Source organism: Prinia subflava, chromosome 22, assembly GCF_021018805.1.
Source record: "Prinia subflava isolate CZ2003 ecotype Zambia chromosome 22, Cam_Psub_1.2, whole genome shotgun sequence".
Taxonomy (NCBI): Eukaryota; Metazoa; Chordata; class Aves; order Passeriformes; family Cisticolidae; genus Prinia; species Prinia subflava.
In genome coordinates this window covers 5,244,375-5,269,730 of record NC_086268.1, presented here as the reverse complement: position 1 = coordinate 5,269,730, position 25,356 = coordinate 5,244,375, and the positions used below count along the sequence as shown (strand labels likewise).

At 43.5% G+C, this 25,356-nt stretch overlaps 1 protein-coding gene across 6 annotated transcripts in view; it reads left to right on the top strand.

The window, feature by feature from the left end:
* Positions 1 to 25,356, top strand: part of PKNOX2 (PBX/knotted 1 homeobox 2) — an 87,200-nt gene that overhangs the window by 19,923 nt on the left and 41,921 nt on the right. For 2 of the 6 annotated variants that reach the window (XM_063417927.1, XM_063417928.1), the window contains exons 2-3: positions 23,136 to 23,197; positions 24,590 to 24,674. The exons of 1 other annotated variant lie outside the window; for it this stretch is intronic. The gene's annotated coding sequence lies outside the window, so the exon portion shown is untranslated. Of the gene's footprint in view, positions 1 to 23,135; positions 23,202 to 24,589; positions 24,675 to 25,356 lie in introns of all 6 variants that reach the window. 3 more of the 6 variants (XM_063417926.1, XM_063417931.1, XM_063417929.1) reach the window with 2 other exon arrangements.

Genomic DNA, 25,356 nt, shown 5'->3' with positions numbered 1-25,356 from the left:
TCCCAGCTCCCATGTGCTCCCTGCTCACTCCTTGCTCACTCTGTGCACATTCCATGCTCACTCCTTGCTCACTCCCTGCTCTCACTCTGTGCTCTCTGTGCTCACTCCCTGCACACTCTGTGCTCACTCCCTACTCACTCCCTACTCACTCCCTACTCACTCCCTACTCACTCCCTACTCACTCCCTGCTCCCTCCATGCTCAGTCCCTGCTCACTCCCTGCTCTCACTCTGTGCTCTCTGTGCTCACTCTGACCTTACTCCGTGCTCCCTCCGTGCTCATTCCCTGCTCACTCCGTGCTCCCTCCATGCTCACTCCTTGTTCACTCTGTACTCACTCTGTGCTCACTCTGTGCTCACTCGGTGCTCATTCTTTGCTTACTCTCTGCTCACTCTCTGCTCCCTCCCTGCTCATTCCCTGCTCACTCCCTGCTCACTCTGTGCTCATTCCCTGCTCACTCCCTGCTCACTCTGTGCTCATTCCCTGCTCACTCCCTGCTCACTGTGACCTCACTCTGTGCTCATTCCCTGCTCACTCTCTGCTCCCTCCTCACTCCGTGTGGTGCCTTGGAGTGGCCACGTAGAACAGAGGCCAGAGAGAGTAAAGAGAATAAAGTGGGGATTTATTAAAGGCCTTTACCAGGTACACCTTGGGCACTCAGAGCCTCCCAGAGGCTGCACCCAGGGTGGACAATGGTCAGGAGTTTTTCACACAGTTATAAGTTTGGTCTATTTGCATATCAGGGGTTAATCCTCCAATTACAGCTTCAGGTAATGAAGTAATAATGAAGTAAATTTACCCCCAGTTTGCTCCTCCCCAGTTCACTTTTGTTTGTACTTTTTGGGGCTGTGATGATGACCTTGGCTCTCAGGTCTGGAAGGATTGTTTTGTCTGACCAAACTCTGAGGAGAGCTCGCTAACACTCTCTGGAGTTCAGAATTATATCCTAATAGGATATAATTTATAACATATATTGATATAACAGGACCTGAAAAATATAAAAGCTAAAACTGAAATTAATCACGTGCACGCTCCCTGCTCACTCCTTGCACACTTCCTTGCACAACTCCCTCTTTTCCTCTCACACCCCTGCCCACACAGGCTCTCACCACACTCCAAACTCCCTCTTGTCCACCAGCAGTGGGCTAAAAAGCTCCAAAATAGCCCAATTTTCCCCCAATTCTCCCCAGCTTTGCCCACTCTCTTCCCTGCAGGATTCATCTGCCGGTACCCACTGGAGCATCCCAGCTTGGTGGTAGAGGCATTTCACAGCCCCTAAATATTTGTGTGGATGGCTTTGCAGAATATTTAGTAAGATCTAGTAATATTTTATACTATTCAATAACATTTAATGTACTTTAAATGATTTTACATAATTTAAAATAATTTAATATTATTTAATAACACATTATTGTGGCATGAGCATCACCTGTGGCTTATGGGAGGCACCAAGGCTAAAAAAGTCACTGGGAGAATTGTAATAATCCCTTTGGGAGCAAAATAATTGGTGACTGAGGAGAAATATGGAAAAGTAAAATAAAGTAAAATAAATTAACAAAAAACCTATGTATTAACGAAACATTAACTCCCAACATGAGCTGACTTCCATGAGAGCTGGGAGTGGGGGATGCTCTGCTAAAAAATCCCACTAGAAGGTAAAGAAAAGAAAATAAAAATGTTTTATCTCTGCTCCCATTCTGTGATAATGATCTTAACGGAGTTGGGAACTGGCAAGGAAAAAAACGTGTGTGGTTTTTAAATGAAAGTCGCCTTTGCTCCAGAGGGCTGGGGCAGAGGTTTGGACTATTTGACCATTTGGGGGATATTTTATTAATTATTCCATAGACTTTATTATTTGGGGAGTATTTTAGTATTTTTGAGTGTAGTTTGTTATTTATTTGGAGTCTTTGTTATTTATTAGGCATATTTTATAATTTAATTTGGGTATTTTATTAGTTTGGGGATATTTTGTTATTTATTTGGGGTATTCTATTATTTTGGGGGTATTTTGTTATTTATTTGGGGTATTATTTTGGGGATATTTTGTTACTTACTTTGAATATTTTATTATTTTGGGGGTATTTGGTTATTTATTTGGAGCATTTCATTTTTTCTATATTTTATCATTTATTTGGAGTATTTTTAATTTTAATTTTTTAATATATGTGGAGGTATTTTATTCTAGTTTGTGATATTTTTGTCTTTGGGAAGGATATTTTATGAATTTTGGGGCCTCTTTTTATTATTTTGATGGGTATTTTATATTTGGGGCGATCCTGGTCAGGGTTTGGGATTGCTCCCAGCATTGTTGGCTTTTCTCACCTCCCCCAGCAGGACTGCAGAGACTCCGAGTAGAACTGAAATTATAACCAGAAATAGAATTCCCCTTGCAGTATTTTTTGTGGGTTTGGGAAAGCCCTGGCTGTGATGGGACATGAATCTATTGCAGCCCTTGGGAATGCTGCCAGGAGCTGGATTTTGTAGCAGATACTGCAGAGGAGAGAGGTCCTGGGGAAGTTTTTTTGTGAAACCACCTGAGCTGAGCCCTTTTTTAGGTGCAAACACCTGACTGAAAATCCTTTGTCTATAAACTCTTATTTAAAGTGGTTTTTGCTGCTGTTTGTGAGACTTTTTTGATGCAGACACCCATTGAAAACACATTTTATGGTACAAGGACTGTTGTTGATAAAAACCCTTTATTTTAAGGGTGCTATTCTGGGGCAAACCCTTTTTTGTGGGAGGTTTTTTTTGGGTACAAACCCCTTTTGGACACCTTTAGTGAAGGACTTTATTTCTGCACAGCTCTGCTTTAAGGACTTGTTTTTTGCTGAAAACCCCTCTAAAAGTGCATTTTTGGGTGCAAGCTCCTATTTTAAAGGCTTTTTGGGGTACAGTTCCCTGCCTGAAAGATCTTTTTTCTGCAAACCATTGCTTTAATGGATTTTTGGGTGCAAACCCCCAGTTTTAAGGGCTTTTTATTCTGCAAACTGTTTTTGAGGAGCTGCTAAAGCAGCACTGGGTTGGGATGAGGACCCACAGAGTGTGGATGGTTTTGCAGGGGATTATTTGGTGGAAAGAGAATTTGGGATTTTAGGAGCAAAGAAAGAACCCACCAACAGCTGCTTGGGTTGGGTTTTGGGTATGATTTCACCCTTTTCCCCCAAATCCACGTCCTTGATGCTCTCTGCTCTTAAAGTTAACGTAAAGAATACAGATTTTGCAAAAATAATTGTATTTTCCATGCTAAACCTCCCTCCTCCCCACGCAATGAGGAGAAATTCCTGTTACCCAGTGATGCTCCTCGATGACGTCCTGTGAGCAAAACCATCTCACCCTTAAGCTTTTTATTTTGGCTTTAATTCCAGCCTGGAACAGGTGATGGAGGAGCATCCCTGTGGACAGCATCTCCCATTCCAGCCACGTTTTTCCTCCTGATAGCTGCGTACAGGTGGGGGAAGCCTTTCCCCTGCTGGTTTTTGAGTAAAAAACCAAAGTTTTCTCCACTTTCCCCCCCTGCTCCTCCATGCCGAGCGCTCGCCACCCCGCTGTCTGTTTTTCCTCACCGAGGTTCAGTTCTAATTATGTTGATTTTCTCCAGCCCACCCCCCTCCTGGCAAGCTTATTAGGGGGAATATTTTTATTTATTATCATTTCGCCCAACTCCTGCCAGCATTTCCAATTACTCTCGCCGCTTCCTTGTAATTGTCTTTCCGTAATGGCTGCGAAACAATTGCGCTAAATGAGGTGGCTCCGGCAAGATGAGGGTTTCACTTCATTAAAGGCTAATGGATTCCCAGCTCCAGCTCTGTGGGCAAAAAAAAAGCAAAAAAGATTAAAAAAAGGAGAGATTTAAACAACTTCTTTTATCTTATTGGGATGGCTTGCCCCGTTGTGCTGGGGTTTTTTGGGTGACCTGGATGTTCGCGGCGTCGCTCGGGTGTTAAGTGGGTTTTCCCCAAAATCTTTTGGGGGTTTGGGAGGTTTTTAAAAATGTTCTTTCCCTAAATTGCTGCTAATTTGCAAAACCTGTCTTCCTTCTTATTTTTCTTTGCTATGTATATAATGATAAAATTTATTTATTGCCATAAATATTATTATAGAAATGTATGATACACAGCAATATAATAACACTGGTATATAACCTGCAATGAGTGACTATAATACACAAATATTTATAAATAATTAAATAACGACATGGCATAATCCTATGTTATAGGAAATGATTAGGATCTATTCACGTTGATATATTTATTTATAATGCTTGATATATAGTGATGTACTGATTATAGAATATGTATTAGGTTGCTATATAATGCTTGATATAATCAGGAATTATTATCTTGCTGTATATTATGGTGCATATATTATTTATAATAGCATTAAGTAGAAATACTGTATATCTAGCTATATTATTTCTCAATATCATCTATTTATTGCTATAAAATATCCATTTCTACTGCCAGAAATTGGCCCCACAGGCAGGGGTAGAGACAAAGCTTTTGGAGATTTTGGTTGAATTTTGGAGTCTCACTGGGTATTAGTTTTGTTCTTCAAGCAGATATTGTATCAGTGTTATTTTTATTTCTAAAAACCTTTGGGTTTTGAAATTTTTCACATTTTTTCCCATCCTTCCTCTTCATTTTCCCTTCTTTTGCTGGATATAGATACTTTGGGTGTTGGGTTGACCTGGGATCCATGTGGGGATGGGTGTCACAGCTCAGGAAAATGCTTTTTTTTAAATATTAAACAAAAATCACCCCCTCACACCTTTATTTTTGATTTTTGGGGGGGTTTTTTGTTTTGAAAAGCAAAATCAAACCCCTGGCTATTGCTCAGGGCTCAGACATGGGAGTGGGGCTTCATGGCAAAGGAAAATTCAGCTGATAACTCAGGGAAAACCCTTCAGAAAAGCAAAATTCACAGTGGGGTGAAATACTCAGAGCCAGAGCCACCCCCACAATTATCAGGTGCTTGTGTGGATGTCAGAAAATTCAGAAAAGCTGGTTACAGTGACCAGTTTGTTTCCTGCAGTGTCACATCTGCTGCCTTTCCAGAAATAGATATTTTTGGCAGCAAGGTGCACCCCAAAATGCAGGGGGAATGCTTTAATGTGGGGATTGCTCATCAGAGGAAAATGCTGATTTTCACCAGTGTGTGGGAGGAGAGAAAGCCAAAAGCTTGAGAAAAGTTGGGGTTTTTTGTGGAAGTTTGGCAAATAAATGAACAGCAGCAGCAGAAGGGGTTAATGCTTATGGAGGTCAGATATATTTAATAAATCTACAGGTTATAGTAGCTCAATTCCATTGTATCCAGCCATTCGATCCATTATATTGGATATTATATATAAATATAAATGTTGGATACACATTAAGTGTGTTGGATATATTACATTATATCCATCTATTGGATGATTATTTTGAATAATATATAAAAATGATATTATTTTGAATTTTTCATTAATAATGTCTATATATATAAATATGAAGGATATATATATATATGTATATGTTGGGTACACATTGAGTGTATTGGATATATTACATTATATCCAGCCACTGAAAATATTATCTGAAGGTACTGCATAAATTATATCCTTATAGCCACACTATTATATTAATTTAATATTATATCCATAGGAAATATAAAGTATAATATAGCCAATATATTAATCCAATATATACATCTCTTTTTCTATATATTCTCTTTATCCTTTCCCCCTCTAATATCCTCTCTGTATGTATAGGATGGGTATATAAATGTTCTTTTAAAGTGTATATATAAATATATATATAAAATTACCCAATTATCCTTATCTTGGATGCTGCTCTTCGCATATTCATCATGCCAGAGAACTCCAACTCTTCTGGGTGTTAAACCACTGGAATATGGATTTGCCCACCAAACCAGGGGAGCAAATCTTGTATTATCTCAGGAAAAGCCCTTTATTTTATTTAAAAATGCCTCTGAACACCTCTTGACTGGCACTGCATCCTTCACTGATTGTTGTATCCCATGGTTTCCTATAGCTCTGCCTTGCACACGTCTGGTGTGTGCATCTCCCCCAAAACTGTCTGTGGTCCGTGAGGAAAAAATAGTAAAAAAGAGAAAATAATAAATTTGGACATAGGAACAAGGATGCCTCAATGTAAATACATTGTTTTCCTGGTAGAAATGGAAATATTGAGCTACACATCCTTCCAGGAGCCATGGGAGATTCCCACGTGCCACTCCCACCCACGTGCTGCTCACCCTTACTCCCCCTAAGAGATAAAAGGAAAGAAAATTCATTTAAAAACCTGCAAATTGTGTCTTTTTGAGACACTACCTCACCTCCAAGCCTTACCTTCCAGCACAGTGTGTGTGTGTGCATTTTTCCTAGAAAAATGGCATTTTTAGGCATTGAAGCTGTCTAAAGGCAGTGACTGCCTTTGCCAAACTGGGGTGACTCCTGATGGGGAGACCTCACGTCTAATTTAATGAACTGGAGCTGCCACGAGAGGCTGAGAAAGCAGAAAAGCACCTAAAACTGGGATGGCAAAACTGGGGGGCAGCTTGGGCTGAACAATGCTTGCAGCCGTGTGTTTCACATCTCATTTGGGGCAAAACCGCGGCTTTTTTGCCAAAGCGGCCGCCAGCTGCTGCTGCAGAGCTCCATTAACCCAGCGCTGGCGCCGCCAGGTCTCGGGGACTTGATTGCTCTTGCAGTCATTGTCACCCTGTCCTTTTGGGGCTCCTGTCACCTGGCACCCGGCCAGGGTGGATGTGCACCGTCGCCTTCATCTTTATTTTCCTGGCATCCTCATCCTCGTATTTAATAGAGGGGTCACATCCCTCCAAGCTTTCAACCTTCCCTATTTCCCAAGGTTTTAAGAGCATCCATATCTTTGCGTGTGCTTTCCTTTCTCTGGGAGTGCAAGCACCATCTTAATCACTGGAATAATTCAGGGTATAATTTTATTATTAATTGGGATCATTTCGGTGGAGAGCCTTGATGGTGCCGGGCTGGTGCAACCCAATGAGCCAAAATCCTTAATTATTGCAGGCGTGACCTTGCTGGGATGAGTGACCAGACGGCCAGGGATGCTCACTTCCCAAAAAAACCCAGGACAGACTTGGTGCAGGGTCTCCTGACGAAGTCAGTGCTTCCCAATTTTAATTAGGCGCCCCTCATTAAGCACGAAGCTCATAGAGCTGTGGCCCAAACTTCCCCAGTGCTGGACTGTGACATTCCAGCACTTTAAATGCATGGAAAAAGAGGCTGGAGGGGTTGCAGAGCATCACATCTCACCCTGCCAGAGCTGCATCCTTCTTAAAGTAATTAGAAAACCGTTTTGCAATTAATACTTTTTTAGGATGCAGCATTGAATGGGGCTTTAGCAACGCTTAGATCTTAATTTATCTTCATCCCAGGCCAGAAAGAGGTTGTAATGTGGGTTCCTTGTATTGAAAGCTGAACAGAGGAATGAATTGCTGCCCAGTTTGGAAACTGGGTGTGATTGGGGTGGGTGGTTGGGGACTGGGTTTTTCCTCCAGCTGTTGCATTGCTATTGGGTTTGCAGGAAATCCACGATTTTTTTGCAGCTTTCTCTTTCCTAGTGTTACTTCTGAGGCTTAAATCTAGCTCAGGTGTGCCAAGGGAGTGGTGAAAAATTTTATGTTTCTAGGAAAAATCACCTGGTTTTTAAAATACAGAAGAATAAAAGCAGGGAACTAAATTTCAAATCATGAGGCTTTTTTAAAATTTTATTTTTGAAGCTGGGTAGGGACTGGATTACTCTTCACTTCGGATGTCTGATTTACCAATACAGACAGTGTCAAAAAACTCCCCAAACCACACAAAAATCTTGAGATTTTCTGATGACTCAAGAGCGAAATACAGAGTTTTGGGCAGGTTTTGGTTGGTTTGGGGTTGCTGGAAACCTTAGTTGAAAGCTGAATATCCCTTGAAAAGAAGCATCAGCATTTAACAACCAAACTCCGTGCTGGGTGCAGAAGTTATTAGCAGTGTGTTTTGCAAGAAATTTTCGATGAAAAGCATTTTTTGACCAAAAATACCACAGAATTTATGTGCTCAAGCTGTGTCACGAGTTAAATGGCAGCAACAAATGATTTTAGCAGGAAAAAACACGCCATGGGTAGAAATAGCCCGTGGGCTTGGGGGGAGTTGAGGTGACTTCCAGGCATCCCTGCACCGTGCAGACAGCCCCAGGAGCCGGCTGGACCTTTTGTGATCCAAACTGTGCCAGAAAATGTCTCTGTTTTTCCCAGCTAGTTCAGTCAGGTTCATAAAAAACCCATTGCTGCCTCGCCGGCGGAGCTGTGGAGAGGTGCAGGACCTTGCCAGGCTGTTGGCAGCCTGGGAGACATCAAAATTAGCATTTTTTAAAAAGTTGGATGGAAATGGGGAGTTGTTGAGCTTTGCTTTAGGCCAGTGGCTTTGCTTTGGTCCTGGCTACATCTTCAGTTTGCTCTGCGAGTGGCCTTGGCTGGTTCCAGGCCAGCATCCCTGGATGGATCCCAGCTGACATCCCTGGTTTGGGCCCAGACAGGATTTTGGTTTAATTTTAACTGTCACAGAATCCCAAAATGGTTTGGGTTGGAAGGAACCTTAAAGCTCATCCAGTTCCACCTCCCTCCCAGGGGCAGGGACTTCTTCCACCAGCCCAGGCTGCTCCAAGCCCTGTCCAGCCTGGCCTTGGACACTCCCAGGGATCCAGGGGCAGCCACAGCTGCTCTGGGCACCCTGTGCCAGGGCCTGCCCACCCTCACAGGGAACAATTCCTGCCCAATCTCCCATCCAGCCCTGCCCTCTGGCAGTGGAAGCCATTCCCTGTGTCCTGTCCCTCCATCCCTTGTCCCCAGTCCCTCTCCAGCTCTCCTGGAGCCCCTTTAGGCCCTGGCAGGGGCTCTGAGCTCTCCCTGGAGCCTTCTCCTCTCCAGGTGAGCACTCCCATCTCTCCCAGCCTGGCTGCAGAGCAGAGGGGCTCCAGCCCTTGGACATCTCTGTGGCCTCCTCTGCACTGGCTCCAGCAGCTCCAGCTCCTTCCTGTGCTGGGACCCCCGAGCTGGAGGCAGCTCTGCAGGGGGGTCTCACCAGAGCGGGGCAGAGGGGCAGAATCCCCCCTCCCCTGCTGCCCACGCTGGGGGATCAGCCCAGCACAGGGGGGTTCTGGGCCAGGGCCTGTCCAGCTCTCACCCACCAGCACCCCCAAGTTCTCCTGGTTTTATTTCCCCATTTCCATTCCATTTCCATTCCTTGCAGACTTCTCAAATATGGTGAGTAGTGGCTCAGCCACGTTCCCTCAGGAAATACATCCAATAGGTGCATCTTGCCAGGTTCCATGGATTTATGCGCCCTCAGGTTGCATAATGGATGCGTTGGATGTTCTTGAACATGACCTGCAGGTGTCGTAGGTGTGGTCTTTGCATCCTCATTTTGTGTTTAGCTGGAAGTTTTAGTTTGATAAGAGCCAACATCCATGGACTGATTCTTGTATCCTTGAGCTAACCCTACCCAGCATCCTTGATTTGGTCCTTTCCAGCATCCCTGGCTTGATACCATTCCCATGCTTTGGTTTCAAACATCATTTCTCTTCTCACCAGCATCCTCAGTTTAAATTAACACAATTTCCAGCTTATATCTGTAAATATAAATATATATGATCTATAAATGGGTTTTTTTTCTGCCCATTCCCATTTTTTGCAGCAGTTTTTCATGGAAGAGCATCCTGGTGAGAGGGGGTACCACTTCCCCAGCTGGTGTTAATGCAGGTGGTCACGTATGCAGTGAGACCCGACCAGGTCAAGCCTAGAGTTTGCTCCTCTTAAAAAAATGAGCAAAACATCACCAACAAGTTGTGTTTTAGTGAGCTGGATAAGAAGTCAGGATGAGCATCCCCAATCCCACATCAGCTCTGCTGTTTTCAGTCCTTGACTGAAAATTCAAGCAGAACTTTGCCAAAGGAGTCTTTTTTCCTGCCTTTTTGGGGATGCTGCAGCTTCGGCGTGGGGATGCCGGCACCTCTCAGCTCCCACATCCCTGGAAAACCGCGGCAGCCGGTTGCATACTCGGGTTGTAAAGATAATTAAGTTGCATTTCTGTGCGTTGTTTACTGTTCCTCTGATCCAACTGTTCCCCTGAGACTTCAGCTCGGGGCTCGTTTTTGTTTTGCAAACCTCCTCGCGAGTGTGCCCTTCACTCTGCTTCGGGAACGATTTTAATTTTACTATTATTAAACCATCCCAGACGTTGCCTTATTATGTGCCTCGGAGCTGAAATTCCTGCAGGAGGGGGGTGAACACCGCTCGCATCTGGGCTTGTTCTGCAGATGTTTGCTCTGCTCTAGGAAGGAGCAGACTTTAAAGCCTCACGCTGCAGTGATTTTGCCCCGGGATGGGTTTGCACAGGTCGGCAGAGGGTGGAAATGGCTTTGGCACAAAGAAGAGCTCCAAAACTTAATTCGTCCAGGGAGGGAGATGGGTGTGAAAAAGATCTTGTCTTGGCTGCTTCGGAATGAGATTAATAATTTTTTTTATCCTGAAAAGAATTATTTCAAAAGAGAACAAGAATTAAAAATTAATTAAATAAGTGGAACGGATAGGAAGGATCCGCACCTGGGGAGCCAAAACCTGAAATTTTGGCACGGCTTCACCATCAAACCCTGTTTTGCACTTTTTAAACTCTGCAGTGGGATCCAAGATCCCCCCAGCCATGCAGGAGTGCAGGGGGTGCAGGGTCTGGCATTCTGGGGTGCAGCAAGGACGCACCTTGCAGTGTTGCTGCGGGTGTGCTGGCCTGTGCATTTGCAGATTTGCATGTGTGTTCGCACATGCGTGTCCATGCGTGTTTGCATTTGTTCCTCGGGCGTTCCTGTGCTCACGTGCATGCTGCCACGTGCACTGGCCTGTTCACAGACGTGCATTGGCCTCTCTGCCTGCACGTGTGCGTGCCCATCCCCACGTGCATTTCCAGCTGCACGCTTGCACACCACGCACACCTCCCCGCTTCCCCCATTGCACATTTGCAATGCACGTGGATATTTGCATATATGCAAACACACACGGGCACATCAATCTGCATAGCAAAAACCCCATTTTTGCCCTCCAAGACCTGGGGAAGCAGGGCTGTGTGCACTGAGCTGGCCGCACGCGTGGCCGTGCCCACATCAGCTCTCCTGATTTACACACCCTCAGTAACTTTCTTCCCATTATGCCTAACCCATAGACTCGGGGAAGTTTAATTTCTTCTCTCTAGTAATCACCATTAAATAGAAATTGTCTTTTTCTGTGTAAACACGTCATTAGCGAAGCTGCTTTCTGCGGGGTCCAGATTTCATTTTTATTAAAATGAAACATTTTTTCGGCTCCTCACTGTGTCCGGAGATGAAGAGGATAATTTTAACCCGTTGGGTTGGCCACAGATAATTGCACCAGCGTTTGATTGGGGCGATTAGGGAAATATCTCCTTTTCATGCAGAATTTGCATTTCTCCCTCTTCCTTCTCTGGAGCAGAATCGCGCTTTCCTACCCAGCCAGTTTTAATGATTGTTATCAATCCTAATAAATAGCTTTTCATCTTCCCTTTATTGACTTCTTTTTTAGCTGGGATGGGCTGAAAACCAGGTCCAGGTAAGAACTCAGGGTGGGGAAAGGCACCAAATTTCAGCTCCTTTTTGTGAGGTTGATGCCCAATAAGGGGATTTTTTTTTTTTAGCACTGAAAGCATCCCTGAAATGATGGAATGGAGTTTTGCAGGGGGAGAGAGGTGGGTTCAGAGCCAGGGGGTGCTAACAGCTGTCAGCATCTTCCCTTGCCACATGTGCAGGGGCCACATCCCCCCAAATCCCTGCTCTGCAGTGCTTTTCCAGTGGCCTCAGGTCCAGCAGGGAAAAGATCTTTTCCCCACTAAATACCCAAGAAAATCCTGAAGCTCACACATAAATAAATCCATCTATTTGATACATCTCACCTCAAATAATAGATGGGAATGATAGATAATATACATTCAAATAATACATAATATATGTTATTCCCATGACATCATAGATATATATCCATGTAAGGAAATATTAGAGACTAAATAATTTATTGATCCCATATTTTATAATAGGTATCATATGATATAAAATAGATTAATGTATAATCTATTATTGGAATATAACTAATACATATTACTCTAATATATTATGTAATAAATATATAAAAAGTAATTCTGGAGAACATTTAAACTTCTATAAATGTAATCTATAACATAAAACATATATAATGTGGTATGTGATATATAATATAAGATACATAGTGGCATTAGGTGATGTGGTGGCCTCCTCCCTCTCCCTCTGCCATAATTGTGCCTTGAATTTCTGCCTGGATTACTAAAAACTCCAAATTAATTCTGAATATACCTATATATGCCATATACAATCCATATATCCATTTATCTCAGGAGCTTTTTTAAAAAAAAAAGATGTAGAAATGGGATTTGTATCTCTTGGCCCTGGCTGATCAACTCCTTGCCCTGATTCCAGGAATTATCCTTTGCCTTTGAAAACCAAGTTCACCTTCCCTGCGCTACCTGGAAAATCACATTTTCAGACAACGTGGGAGAAACAGCTTCCCCCAAATCCACCTTTCAGCACCCTCCCAACGCAGATCCCCTGCCGGGACGGGGGTCCAGCCTCTCCCCCTGCCCCTGGCTGCTGCAGTTTCCCGTATTTATTTAAAATCCCAGCCCAGGAGCGTGGCCAGAGCCGGCCGCTCCGATGGTGTTTGCTCAAGCCCACTGGGGGCCAGCGAGGGATTCTGGGGCGATGGGAAAGCTGCGAGCTGCTCCCAACCTCCTTTTTCCCAAACTGCACCAACGAGCCTGCCTTTTGCTGCCTGCTTTTATTCTCCTTTCCTTGCTTTTCCTTTTTTTTTTTTTTGTTTTGTTTTGCTTTTCCTCCCCCTTTTTCATGCTTTTCTTCCCTTTTGCTTTTTCATGGTGGGTTTTTTTTTTTTTTTTTCTTTTAATGTGGAGGCATGCAAGCAGCCAGGCCTCTTCTCCCAGCTAGGAATTCGTGGTGAAAAACCCCTTTTTTGGGCCCACAGGCTTGTTTTCCCCCCAGTTTTTGGGGTTTGGGGGGATATTGCTGCCAAAGGAAGGCGTCACCTGGGTAAGTAAATTCCCGCGGTCGCTTCTACACCCGACGGGGTGTCCCACTAACATCCACAATGTCCCACTACCATCCACAGTGCCCCAAAATGGAGAATTTTCTCAAAATGTAGCAGGATTGTGGCTTGGTCCTCTAGAGAAACGAAATTGTGCAGCATCCCCCCTTGTTCTGGGAGAACAGACAGTGGAAATTGTTGTTTGTGGCAGCACCAGCGTGCCACGTTGTCTGTGTCACCTGAAGTTTTGCAGCTGGGACTGGGGGGAGTCCAGAGCCTGAATTGTGTTTTAAGGAAATTTAACCCTTGTTACGGAGGTGGTGGAAGTGATTCAGCTCTTCCAAAGCTCCAAACACTTGGGGTGGTGTTGGAAAAACATCCAACAATCCCACAGCACCCCATGGCAAACCCTTCCAGCCCTCAGCACTCCTCTGATGCCTGTATAAAGTAATTTTATTGTTTTAATCGCAGTAACTCTGTGTTTTACTGGGAGTGGATTCCCTCTTCCATTTTTCCTTTGGAAACTCAGGTTTAATGACTGGAATCTTCCTTTGTGATGAGGAATATTGATGTCCCCTTCTCACTCATGATCCTTTTATTGTCATTCAGCTTTCCCTAGCTGACCAATTCCTGTGCCTGTGATCCCAAATTTACTCTTTATTAATGAGTAAAACAAGATTTATTTTTCCTTTTCCCTATTTGGGCTGAGCAATTTCACTCAACACCAACTCCAAAAGTTGCATTAAACCCGTTTGAAGCTCTTTGTGCCACTGAACAGGGGATTCTCTGAGCATCATTAGCGCTGGGGCCTGATTATTATCATTATTATTTAATATTTCTTAACTGATTGCAGTGTATTTTAAGCAAATAAAATTTATCTCAGAAGCTTTTTTTTTTAAAAAAGATGCAGAAATGGGATTTGTATCTATTGGCCCTGGATGATCAGCTCCTTGCCCTGATTCCAGGAATTATCCATGGGGCAGATTCCAAGGCTGGACCGTGAGAGGTGATTCCACAAGCTGGGGCTAATCCTTGTTTTTAATTTAAAAGTCACCTGGATTATTGAGTTAGAGAATAATGTATCTTATTAAATTATGAAATTGCTATTAAATTAGAAAATAATTTATATTTTAAATTTAAGTCTGAATTTAAATTTTAAAATTTATAAATTTATTCCTGGATGCACCCAGCTGCGGGACACTATCTGTAAGGATACTAAACCCTGGCAGAGAAGGTTTGAAATTTAGATTTTTTTTGCTCCAAACCCCTCAAACCCACCAAAACACAGATGCAAAAACAGGGATTTAAGGATCAAAATTAGTGTAAGGTTTAATTCTGGTATTTTCAAACTCCAGAGTTTATGTTCCCATGGCAACCGGTATTTTTATCCTCCTGGTTCAGCGCTTGTAAGATGGATCTGTTGGGAAATATTTTCCCTCCTGGGACCCATGAAGATGTTGGGGTTGGGTCAGAAGAAAAACAGAAATAAATCTCCATCAGCCAATGAGAAGAATATGCAGGAATGTGGAGGTTGTTCCTCTCTAAACAAGCCAGACAAAGACAATTTTGGGGATGCTTCAACCCAACAGTCAATGGGTCCTTGTGTCACTCTCCAAAATACACCAAAACCCCAAAACTTGTGCTGGAAAATCTCATTTTTCTTGCTCTGTATCGCTGTTCGATTCTCTGCTTTGGGATGAGTTTTATGGGCTGAGTTGGAACTGCAGGAATTGAAAAAAGTGAGGAAAAATATCCCAAATTTTAAATGCAGTTACATTCTCTAGACCCAAAAGAGTCTTTTTCTCTGGAAAATTATTTATATTGAGCTGCTTTTGCTCAGTCAAATCTCATAACCACTTATTACCTGACATTGTTCGCTGCCCTGGTGTGTGTTACAACAATTTCTCAAGGTTTTCAGATCTGTTATGCATTGTAATTTTATTTCCCCCACTGGAGATGAGCTACTTGTGGAATTCCTCAAAAAAACAGTAAAAATGGAAAAAAATTGAGATTTTCTGACTTTTCCAGAATTGGACTTGTTGGTAGGAACTGATACCTGTGGATTGTGTTGGCAAGATGAAATGGAGCGGGAGAGAGAAATGCAGATTTTAAGATGGAAAGGACCTTAAAGCTGTAGGATTTTGCTCCTAAACCCCCAAATGAGGGGAATTACACTGAAAAAACAATTCCAGAAATTTAGTCAAAATCTAAATTGGTCAAGGTTACTGCCCTCTTCCCTTCATATTCAAATCCCAGATATTAATTAATTTTTAATGTTATTTTTTTCCCGTGACCAGGGTGTTTCTAGCATCAACTGGCTCTTAACTGTGGGTGAAAACACTGAATTAAGGAAAAATTACAGATTATTGTGCTGTATTTTTTTCTCTTGCCTGACTCAAACAATGCTGTTGGCATAGAAACAGCCTTATGTGGAAAGGTCACCTGTGAGGAGGGTGGTTGAGGTGTAATTCAAGGAGATTACAGGGGATTAGGCTGCACTTATATATATATTTTATTTTATAGAGATAGGATGTGTGCATTTCTTACTGCCCATAGATTCATGGACACCTGCACAGCTACATATATAGATATTTATATATATATATATTTTAATGTGATAAAGGAGCAACATCCAGGAAGGTTTGCTAAATTAAAAAGTCTATGATGAAAGGGGTGGGTTTTATTCCTATTTTTTTTTCTCTATGTGTTTTTTTTCCCCCCGTTTTTTCCCCCTCTCCCTGCCACATGTGGTGGGGCGATATCAGAACCCCGCGCTGCTCCTCTGTGTTTTTCTCTTGGCTTTAATTAAACCTCAGGCAGAGCTGGAAAAATGTGGCGAGACGAGATAATTGCGCTTATTCCCCGCGCGGGGCTGTAGCCTGGGCTCAGGAAAAAAAAAGAGAAAAATAGAAATTTGGAGGAGATGTAAAGGTGATGGAGGGTGGCTGAGCTGTGCCGTCGAGGATGATGGAGCTTTGAGATTCAGAATGAGAAACTTGGCTGATAAAAACTACCAAAACTACCAATTTTCATCCCATTTTCAAACACTGTGTGTTTACACCCTGCCCCTGGAACCAGAAAAACAAGCAAAATTCTGGTTTTTTTTACTGCCCTGGAGTGCTTGGATTCTATTTGCTTTCTTTTCCTATTTTTTTTTTCCGTTTGTTTTTTTGGTAATGCATGGGCAAGGTAGGAATTTAAAAGGTTAGATCACTGGATAATTGCATTTACATTGGATAAACCCCCCACACCCTGTGCACGTGTTCCCTGCAGCCAGCACGAGTGTGGTAAAAACCTCCCAGTTCCTTTTCCTCCCCAGTTCCCCCGAACTGGTGTCATCAGTGCAAAATACAGGGAAAATCCGCCCCAAATTAAAATCCCACCCAAATTAAAATCCCACCCCAGCTCTCCTTTTTTAGAGGAGAAAAACCATCATTTTTTGAGGCTATTTTTCCTGCTGTTAAGGAAAATCGGTGCATTGGAAATGGCTCTGTGTGGTGGAAGGAGCTTCCTGCACCCTGGAAATAATTGGCAAAAAAAGAGTTCAGAGAGGCTACAATATCAAACCTCTCTTCCCATTCAGCTACAACAGACCGTGGTAGCAAAAATTTGGCTCAGAATGCTTTTTGGTGATTACAGCTTGTCAGAAAATATTGTTTGCATCCTAGAGGAAATATTATATTTTAACTTTGTTTTCATTCCAAGAAGTCAAAATATTGATTTATATGTATATATATAAAATTTATATATATATAAATTTTTTTTCTTTCCATGGTAAAATTCCAAAAGCGTTTTCTGTTTGGACACATGGAAGCAAAAAACTATCAGCACCGTCTGCAGACGTGAAATGTTTTGACATTTTAAAATGTTAGTTTCCAATTGACATTTCAGCGTAAAATAGCATTAAAATGGCACCGAGTGAAGCTGTTGATTCAAACCAAAAATTAAATTTCATTGAGGCATTTCAAAACTGAATGTTTTTCTCCATTCTGAGCTAGCACTTTGGGTAAAGGAGCATTTGTTGCTGAAGAAATAAAATATTTCTGCCCAGTTTTTGGTGTTAAATAGTCCTGACCCACTTGGCTGTAGGATGGTGGTCACTGCATTGGTTCACCCTCAGCTTCACACTTTGGTAGGGATGAGACAGCAAAGAGGGGATTTTTCCATCTAAATGCAGTTTTGGATAAATCACCACATACTCCTTACTAAAAAAAAAAAAAATCCCCAAATAATTCACATCAGCTGATAAAAAAACCCCAAACTTGCATTTATTCCCGCATTGGTTGATATCCAATGGCCTTGGAGGTGGGATGTGTCTGTTCAGCGGGGAGCAGCTGTGGAGGAGATCAGCCAATAGCGTCTCATCAGAGAGCTGAAAAGCTGCAGCAACCCTCAAAATCTCTTTTATTTCTCTCAGTCCTTGCAGCTCCCATTTCATGGGAAACCAATGGGGGCAAACTTGGAGCTCTGATAAACCGGCCATGAGTTGATTGTGCGGCGTGTTGACTTCAGGAGCTCCCAATTTATTAATTAACTCCTTTTCTCGTTGGATTTCAGTTATTTGTGTGGCAGGTCGTGATTTTGAGCAGGTTTTGGACATCTTGGAGGATCCTCTGGGGAAAGCAGACATTGGGGAGGGGAAGGCAGGCAGGGATTTGCAAGGTGGGGTGATTTTGGTGTTTTCTCTGATGCTGATGGAGAGGTTGGAGGAAGGTGCTTTCCTCTCACTCCTCTGTCTTGGAAGTGGTGGGGAAGAGTTTTCCAGGGAGGGTTTTGGTTGGAGAATCAACATTTCTGAGTGCCCAAAAGGTGGTGACCACCTGCAGCTGGGGAAGATGGAAGAAGGTCTCACACCTTCTCATGGTTCTTCTTTCACCACCCCAACAAAGAAGAACAAACCCCTCCTGGTTTTTAGGGTTTGGGTCCTCCGGTGGTGCCAGTCAGCATCTCCAGCAGAAATCCTCACTTTTTTTTTCCCTGAGATGTTTTTACCCTCTGACATTTTCTCACAGACTGCTCCTCCTGGAATAGACCTCGCAGCCTCTTTCCACAAGTTAGAACTAAGAAATATTTAATAAAGAGGCAATTTAAGCTTGGGGAAAAATTCCATATGAGAAATTGCCGTTTCCACTGGGTCACACAATGGCTCTTTAGAAAGATCTCAAGTTTGACCAGAATTGATGGCCAAGGCTACAACTGCAGAGTGAGCTTTCCACCCAAATTGCCAAACGAGGTTATAATTAATCTCTGGAGATTTTTTTACAATATCTGAAATCACTTAATAGTAGCATTTGATTTTTATGGCAGTCTTTAGGCAGTTGGCTTGAGTCCTGCTTCTCCACAGCGTAGCCATCAATGCAGGGCTGGGTCTTTGTAGGATCAACAGTTTTCTCATTGCCTTTGTAGTCATTAACTCAGGACTGGGTCTTTGAAGGGTTAATTAATATGTTACCTGGTTAATTAATATGTTGCAACAGTTGCTGCTGTTGTAGCCATCAATGCAGAGCTGGGTGTTCTCTGAAGGATCAATGTTACTCATTGATGTCTAATAACAACTCAAAATGTGTCAGTAAAGGCTTTGCAGCCACAGTTTCTGGGGGAAGTAGAGCATCTGTTTTCAAATTCTTTCCACAATTTGCCCATTTCTTGCTTGGAATTTGACTAAAAATAAGGAAATTCCAAATTGCATTGGAAAAAAAGAATCGCAAAATGATGATCCAGGAATGTCGTAATGTTGAATTCTTGGGCATGAACTTTGTGGCTTCCTTTTGTTTTCTTTCAGTATTTACCAAAGTGTTGATACCACACCAATGCTCCACAGAGTAAATGCCACATCCATTCTTGCTCTTAAACTGCCAGCTTTCATTTTGATGGGAAAAATCCCCCAAACATGCATCTTTCCACGAGAAAACATCTGATTTCCTGGCACTGCATTTTTCATGCAAGACCTCTGATTTTTTTGATGTGCACAGAGCACGGACCTTGGCAGCAACACCTTGTACCAAGGGGTACAGATCACATGCAGCTCAAATCCATCACAGCCTTACTGCAGGCTATTAATACTTTATTAACTCCATTTAAACTCTGCCTTAATGCTCCTGGTGTGACAAGTGTCTCTGCGCAGAAATTATTAAGAAAAGGCGGTTTTTAATCGAATTATGGAGTGGTGCTGGGACACGTGTGCAACCCACACTGTGCCCTGCATAGCCACATTTCTGAGAATGTTTTTTATATATATATATAATATAAAAATATAAAATAAATATGAAATGAATAAAAAAATTAAAATAAAAAATAAAAATAAAAATAAAAATAAAAATAAAAATAAAAATAAAAATAAATATAAATATAAATATAAATATAAACTATTGGGTCTGGGTGGATATGTTCCCAAACTATCCCTGGAAAAGAAGTGCTTCTCAGGAGGTTGTTTCCAGCTGAGCCAACCCAAAGCCTGGGATTTTGCATGAGCAGCCAAAAAAGGACTGAATTTTGCAGGGGTGAATATTTGAAGCTGATAATCTTGGAGTAACTGTGGTAAGGGGAAGGCCCTGAGTTTTAGAACCCTATCCCCACAGGAAGAGAAGAGGTTTTTTGGCCTGTTCCTACCTGTAGGGGAAACTCAAAGTTTGAGGAAGGGCGTAGGGATGGTGAAAAATTTTGCACTGTGGTTGATTTATGCCTGAGAGATGGGAACTTACATTTGCTCTTGTTGCTGCTCCCCTCATTTAATCTCAAGCACTCCCTTCCTGCCCAAACACAGAAAAATACTTCTAAACTTCATTTTCCACTCCTCTTTTCACTTTGCTGTGATTTTTTTTCTTTTTTTTTGTCTCTCATTGGTCCCTGCATATGGAGAGCCAAGCTGGGACATTAATATTGATGCTGACCTCGGTTATTAGGAGCTGCATTTCCGAGTGTGCCGGCAGCACATAAATACTGGTACCGGGTAATTAGTGAGCCTCAAGCTGAGGTTGGGTTGAGCAGGGCTCCATGTCCTACTTTTGGGGTTTTTTTTGTGTTGGGCTGGTGGGGTTTTGCCCCAAGAAGGAGCCAGAGAAATGGAAATGCCAGCTCAGGAGCACCTGGATGCTCAGTGAAACAGAAAGAAGCAAAACAGAGAGGAAAAAATGGATGAAAAAAAATCTTCCAAGGCTTTTCCTTTTTTGAGAACCTCCTGTATTTGAAATACAAAATTATAATTTTTGAGTTTCCTATTAATTTTTCTTATTTTTTCCCTCTCTAGTTGTTTCTATCCTTTCTTGCTGGATTTCTTGGTTTGCAATTTCTCTTCCCATGCCCCACTTTAATTTTACTCTTCTGGTGCTATAAAAGTTTGGAGAAGCTTCAGTGTTGCCAAAGGGCGAATGCAACCAGGATTCTCTGGTGGGATGCACCTGAAAAATGGATCCTCCTTGCATTCCTCACTCTCCAGCCCTTTCTGGATACAGAAAACACTTCTTTTTTTTAAATTGTCTCCCCCATTCACTTCTCCCCAATAAATTCAAGAAGGGTTTTTCCATGCTGACAGAGATGGGGAGACATCCCCAGGGTCACCAGATCCTTCCCTTTACTCCATAGTGCTGCTTTGATTGAAACACCATGTGAATAATTTAGGGGTGCTTTGCATCTTTTATACCTCTGAACTTCCACTAAAAGGGGTTTTGAGTTGCTGCTGCTGGCGAAATAGCGTCTGAAGGTGAACAACCCCTCAATTTTGCATGAGCTAAAAGGGCTGTGAATGGGGAGCTGGGCTTTGCCTCTGAGCTCAGGTAGGTTTAACACATGAATTTCATGGATTAACGGGAGGAAAGCAGTGGCTCCCTGCTTTGGGGGTAAATCACTGCTGTTCACTGGGCCTCGGGGGATCCCTGCAGGGTTTGGCATTACTGCACCTCACTGCACTCAGGGTTGCAGCCCTAACTTCTTGCACTGTGTTGCTGTCCCCCCTTCCTTTTTTAATTGCAGCTCAGTTGCTGGCTTTCCCTCTGAATGGAGATGTTTTGGGTCGAATCATCCCATTTTCAGACCTCCTCACTGGCTGAGGTTTCTCATAGTTTTGCTAGGAGGAGGCACAGCCCCGTCAGTGGCTCTCCAGTGGGAGCATGGCTGCATCCCCCTGCTTTTGGGGGCTTGCAGAGCACCTTAATGGCACTGAACTGAAAGAGAGGAGGTTCAGATATCAGAAAGGAATTGTTCCCTGGGAGGGTGGGCAGGCCCTGGCACAGGGTGCCCAGAGCAGCTGTGACTGCCCCTGGATCCCTGGAAGTGTCCAAGGCCAGGCTGGACAAAGCCAGGGCTTGGAGCAGCCTGGGATGGTGGAAGGTTTCTTTGCCAATCACAGAGAATTGGAAGAAGCTTTAAGGTCCCTTCCAACCCAAACCATTCTGGGATTCTCTGATTTTCTGACTTCTCCTTTCGGGGCTGACTGCCTCCCGGGGCTGTGTGAGCATCAACATGTGGGCTTGACAGGGTGCCTGTGTCAAGCTGCTGGAAAGATTTTAAATTCCCGAATAATTTCTTGGCAAAACAAATGAATCTTCAGAAGGGCCTTTCCTCACAGTTGCTAAGCCATTTAATTTATCTGAGTCATTTACAATTTGTGATGGGCCTGTTAATAGCCTGATGTGGGGATCAACATCACTTAGATGTGGGGGTAATTTTCTTTCTTTTTTTCTTTTTCTTTCTTTTTTTTTTTTTTGGCCTTTTGGGTTTTAATTTCTGGCTGGATTTGCCCCCAGAGGCACAAAGCTGTGTTTGGAAAACGTCAGCTCTGTCTCCCCAGCCCCTTTGTCACGCCGGCGCAGCTCGGGCTGAAAGCGCAAACCGCAGCCCACCCATGGGGACGTGCTGCCCTGCTACCACTTAACTGCTTCAAAGTACCTGTCTGTGATATGAAACATGCCATAAAATGAATATATTCCAGATGTCCCAGGCAATTCCCCTCAGCTCCGCGGTCCACCTGAAGGCAGTCCGCACAGCGAGGTTCCTCGCTCGTCGCTGCCAAAGGGAGCACAGTGTGGCTCATTTGGGGTTCCAGTTTGGGAGGTGGCCAGTGCCAGACCAGGGTGATGAGCCCAGGCTCTGCTCCATGCAGCCTGGGGTGAAGACTTCAGTCACTGATGTCCCAGGGGTGATTGCCCTCCATGGGATTGGGGGAGGTGGGGTTTGCATCCTTAGGTTTGGGGAGTCTTTGTCCTGGAGGGGATTTCTCTCTCCATTCTTGGCTTGGGGGATCTCCATCCTTGGGGTCTGCAGAATCTCTGTCCTCAGGGTTGTGAAGGTTCTTGGGTTTTGAGGCTCTACATCATCAGGGTTGGTGGATCCCCATACTCAGGTGTAGGCGCTCTGTCCTTGGAGTTTGTGACTCTCCACCCTTGGGCTTTGGAGATCTCCATCTGCAGGGTTGGGAGATCCCCTTGTGGTTGGGGGAATTCCCAATCTCTGGGTTAGGTGGATTCTTCCTTGTGTTTTGTGGAGCTCCATCCCTGAGGCTTGAGCATCTTCACCTTCAGAGTTGGGAGTGTATCTCCATTTTTGGGATATGGGGATCTTCTTCCTTGGGTTTGGAGGAAAATTTTCATCCTTGGGGCTGGCAGATACATCTGGGGTTGGCGGACCTCCATCCCTGAAGGTTCTCCACCCCCGTGTTTGGGTGATCCCCACCCATGTCTGTCCATGGAGCGAGGACCTCTGTCCATCCTGGATGAAGCCATGAGCCACAACCTCCTCCAAACCACAGCATCCACCTTGCTCAGGGACTGCCCTTGGACAGGCTCATACCCTTGGGCAGCTGCTGGTTTGGGATGCTGGGCACCTCTGTGAGCAGAGCAGGTTCCCAACCTTCCAGCCAGCTCAGCAAATACGAAATAAATACTTAATTTATTTAAAAGCTTCAGAGAGAACATGTTGGGGTGTGTGTGTGTTTGCTGTTGAATTTGGTATTTCCAGGAGACACAGCCAATAATTTCCTTGGTATGCTCTGTGTAGGTCCTGGCTGGCTGGGAGGACCATGGAAAAGCTGGAATAACAACCATGTAGAAGGCAATGAAGTAGGTACAAAAGCTAAAATTACTATTCATCGCTAATACGTTGCATGGCACTAATTAATTTTTAAACAGCCTCGCTGGGGACCTCATTGCTAAAACATGATGTTTTTTCCTCCGGAACTATAACTGTTAACTCCAAACAAAGCAGGGGAAAGTCAGGAAGGATGAGGAACCGCAGGTCCATTAGGCTGCCTCTGAGTTGCCTGCCCTGCTGGCCAGGTCTGATGGCCACTGTGCCTGGGGGATGCTCTGGTACACCCCTCTGAAGGGATTTTTTTGGGCTGGGGAGTCAAATCCACCTTCCTGGGAGTGCAGAATTGTTGTCTGAGCTGCAAGCATGCAGGGTGGAAAGGGAAAACTACTTTGATTCTTCTCTCACCTGTCTCACTTTACCCCAGCGTGGTTTTCCCTGAATATTTTTAACAGTGTTTTATTACTGGTCTCACAAGCCTCAGACTGGGGGATTGCTGTCATTGCACTCACACACATGTAAGTTATTTAATTCAGTCTTTGTGAGTGTTGAGAAAAGGCTTTCCTCAACATTTTCATTGCTGCTGACATCTAGATCAACACCCAAATTTATTTATTTGACATTTCCCATTTCCAATTAGTCTGTGAAGTATTCCTCCTAAAATGGTCTGAGTTGGTAATGCTTTATCTCCCATTTAATGATTAATTATTCTTTAATTATTTGGACACTTTTCTCATCACCACTTCAAGCCCACCTATTAATTCCATCCTTTTAAATTTCATCATCTCCAAAAGAAGGGAAATTCAGCAAGCTCCTGCTAGTTTATTTTGAAAAATCTGTCAAGTTCAGTAGTTTTACTTACACCTCCCTGTTTACTTCTTTATTTTAAAATTAGGAAACGTGGTGGCTTGGGGCGAATCTTTTTTTTTTTTGATGTTGTCTGGGTCTGATGGTACCAGATTGCAGCCTGAGCCAGGCTGGGTGTAGAAAATGACAATTGCACCATTGAAATGGTGTTTTTTTGCTGTTGGAGGGAGCCTTTGCTGAGCGCCAGTAGCAGCCCTGGGGTCACGGAGGGCTGTGATGAGGGGAGCACAGGCCCCCCCAGACGGGGCGATTTCTGTTTCCATATGGAAAAGGGATGTGGCATCTGGTTTCACTCCCGGCAGCTGGCAGCTTGAAGCCTGTGTTTTGCATGGTGTGGAGTAAAGAGAAAATAAAGTGTCGAATTGTTTGGCATTATCAAGGATTTCTGCTCCCCAGGACTCCTGCATAAAGAGATGGAAATTTTAGCTGCTGGAGCCAAGAAACACACAGAAGTATATGAATTTATTACATTTTATCTCATTCCCTTGCAAACAGCGCTGGAAATGTCAAAAGATCATCTATTGTTTCATCATTTAGAAAGAATTTTTGTTTTCTAGTTGTAATTTCCTTGATGCCTGGCTGTGGGGAAGGAAGAGAAATTGGAGCAGGAGCTGGCAGGGCTGCGGCAGGTTGAACATGCAGGTTTGTCTGGCCATGGAGCTACATGCATTTAAATTTCTCACATCCCAGGTTTTTAATTTAACAAATGTAATTAAGGCTGGGGTAGGTACTCGGATTATTCATTTACTCCAGATGGAAAAAATTAAATTGAATGCAAATTCCGTAATCAGACATGAAGTTGAGGATGTCGGACGTGATGGGGAAGTGTCAGCACATTAATCGGACTGCTTTCCCTAAACAGCACCCAAATCTAAGAGCCAGGGATTATTTGAATAATTGAGGTGGCATTTGATAAGATATCTGATTGCTGATATCTCCTTAAGACGGAGCCCTAATTGTAATTCTCCATCAAGAAGGATTAATCTGTGCAACAGAATGCTCTGGGAGCAGTGTGGTGTCAGCCTCCCTCCCTCGAGTTTTGGTTTTTTATCAAGGGCTGCCATGCCCAGGGAAGGTGCCAAAGTGATTTATCGCTGCTCCTGGTGCTTTATCCATGTGCCAGGAGGTCGTCAGGTAGCACAGCCTGGCACTGGGGATCTGGGCATCCGAGGCTGCCTGAGTCCCACAGCCCCAGGGCTGGCTCTGTGTTTTGGAGGTGCCTCCCACCGTTGGAGAAGGATGCATCTCTGCATCTTAATGTCCCTTCTTCGTGTCCTCAGGGACCCTTTTTTTTTCTCTGGGAAAAGGAGATAAAATGGAGCCA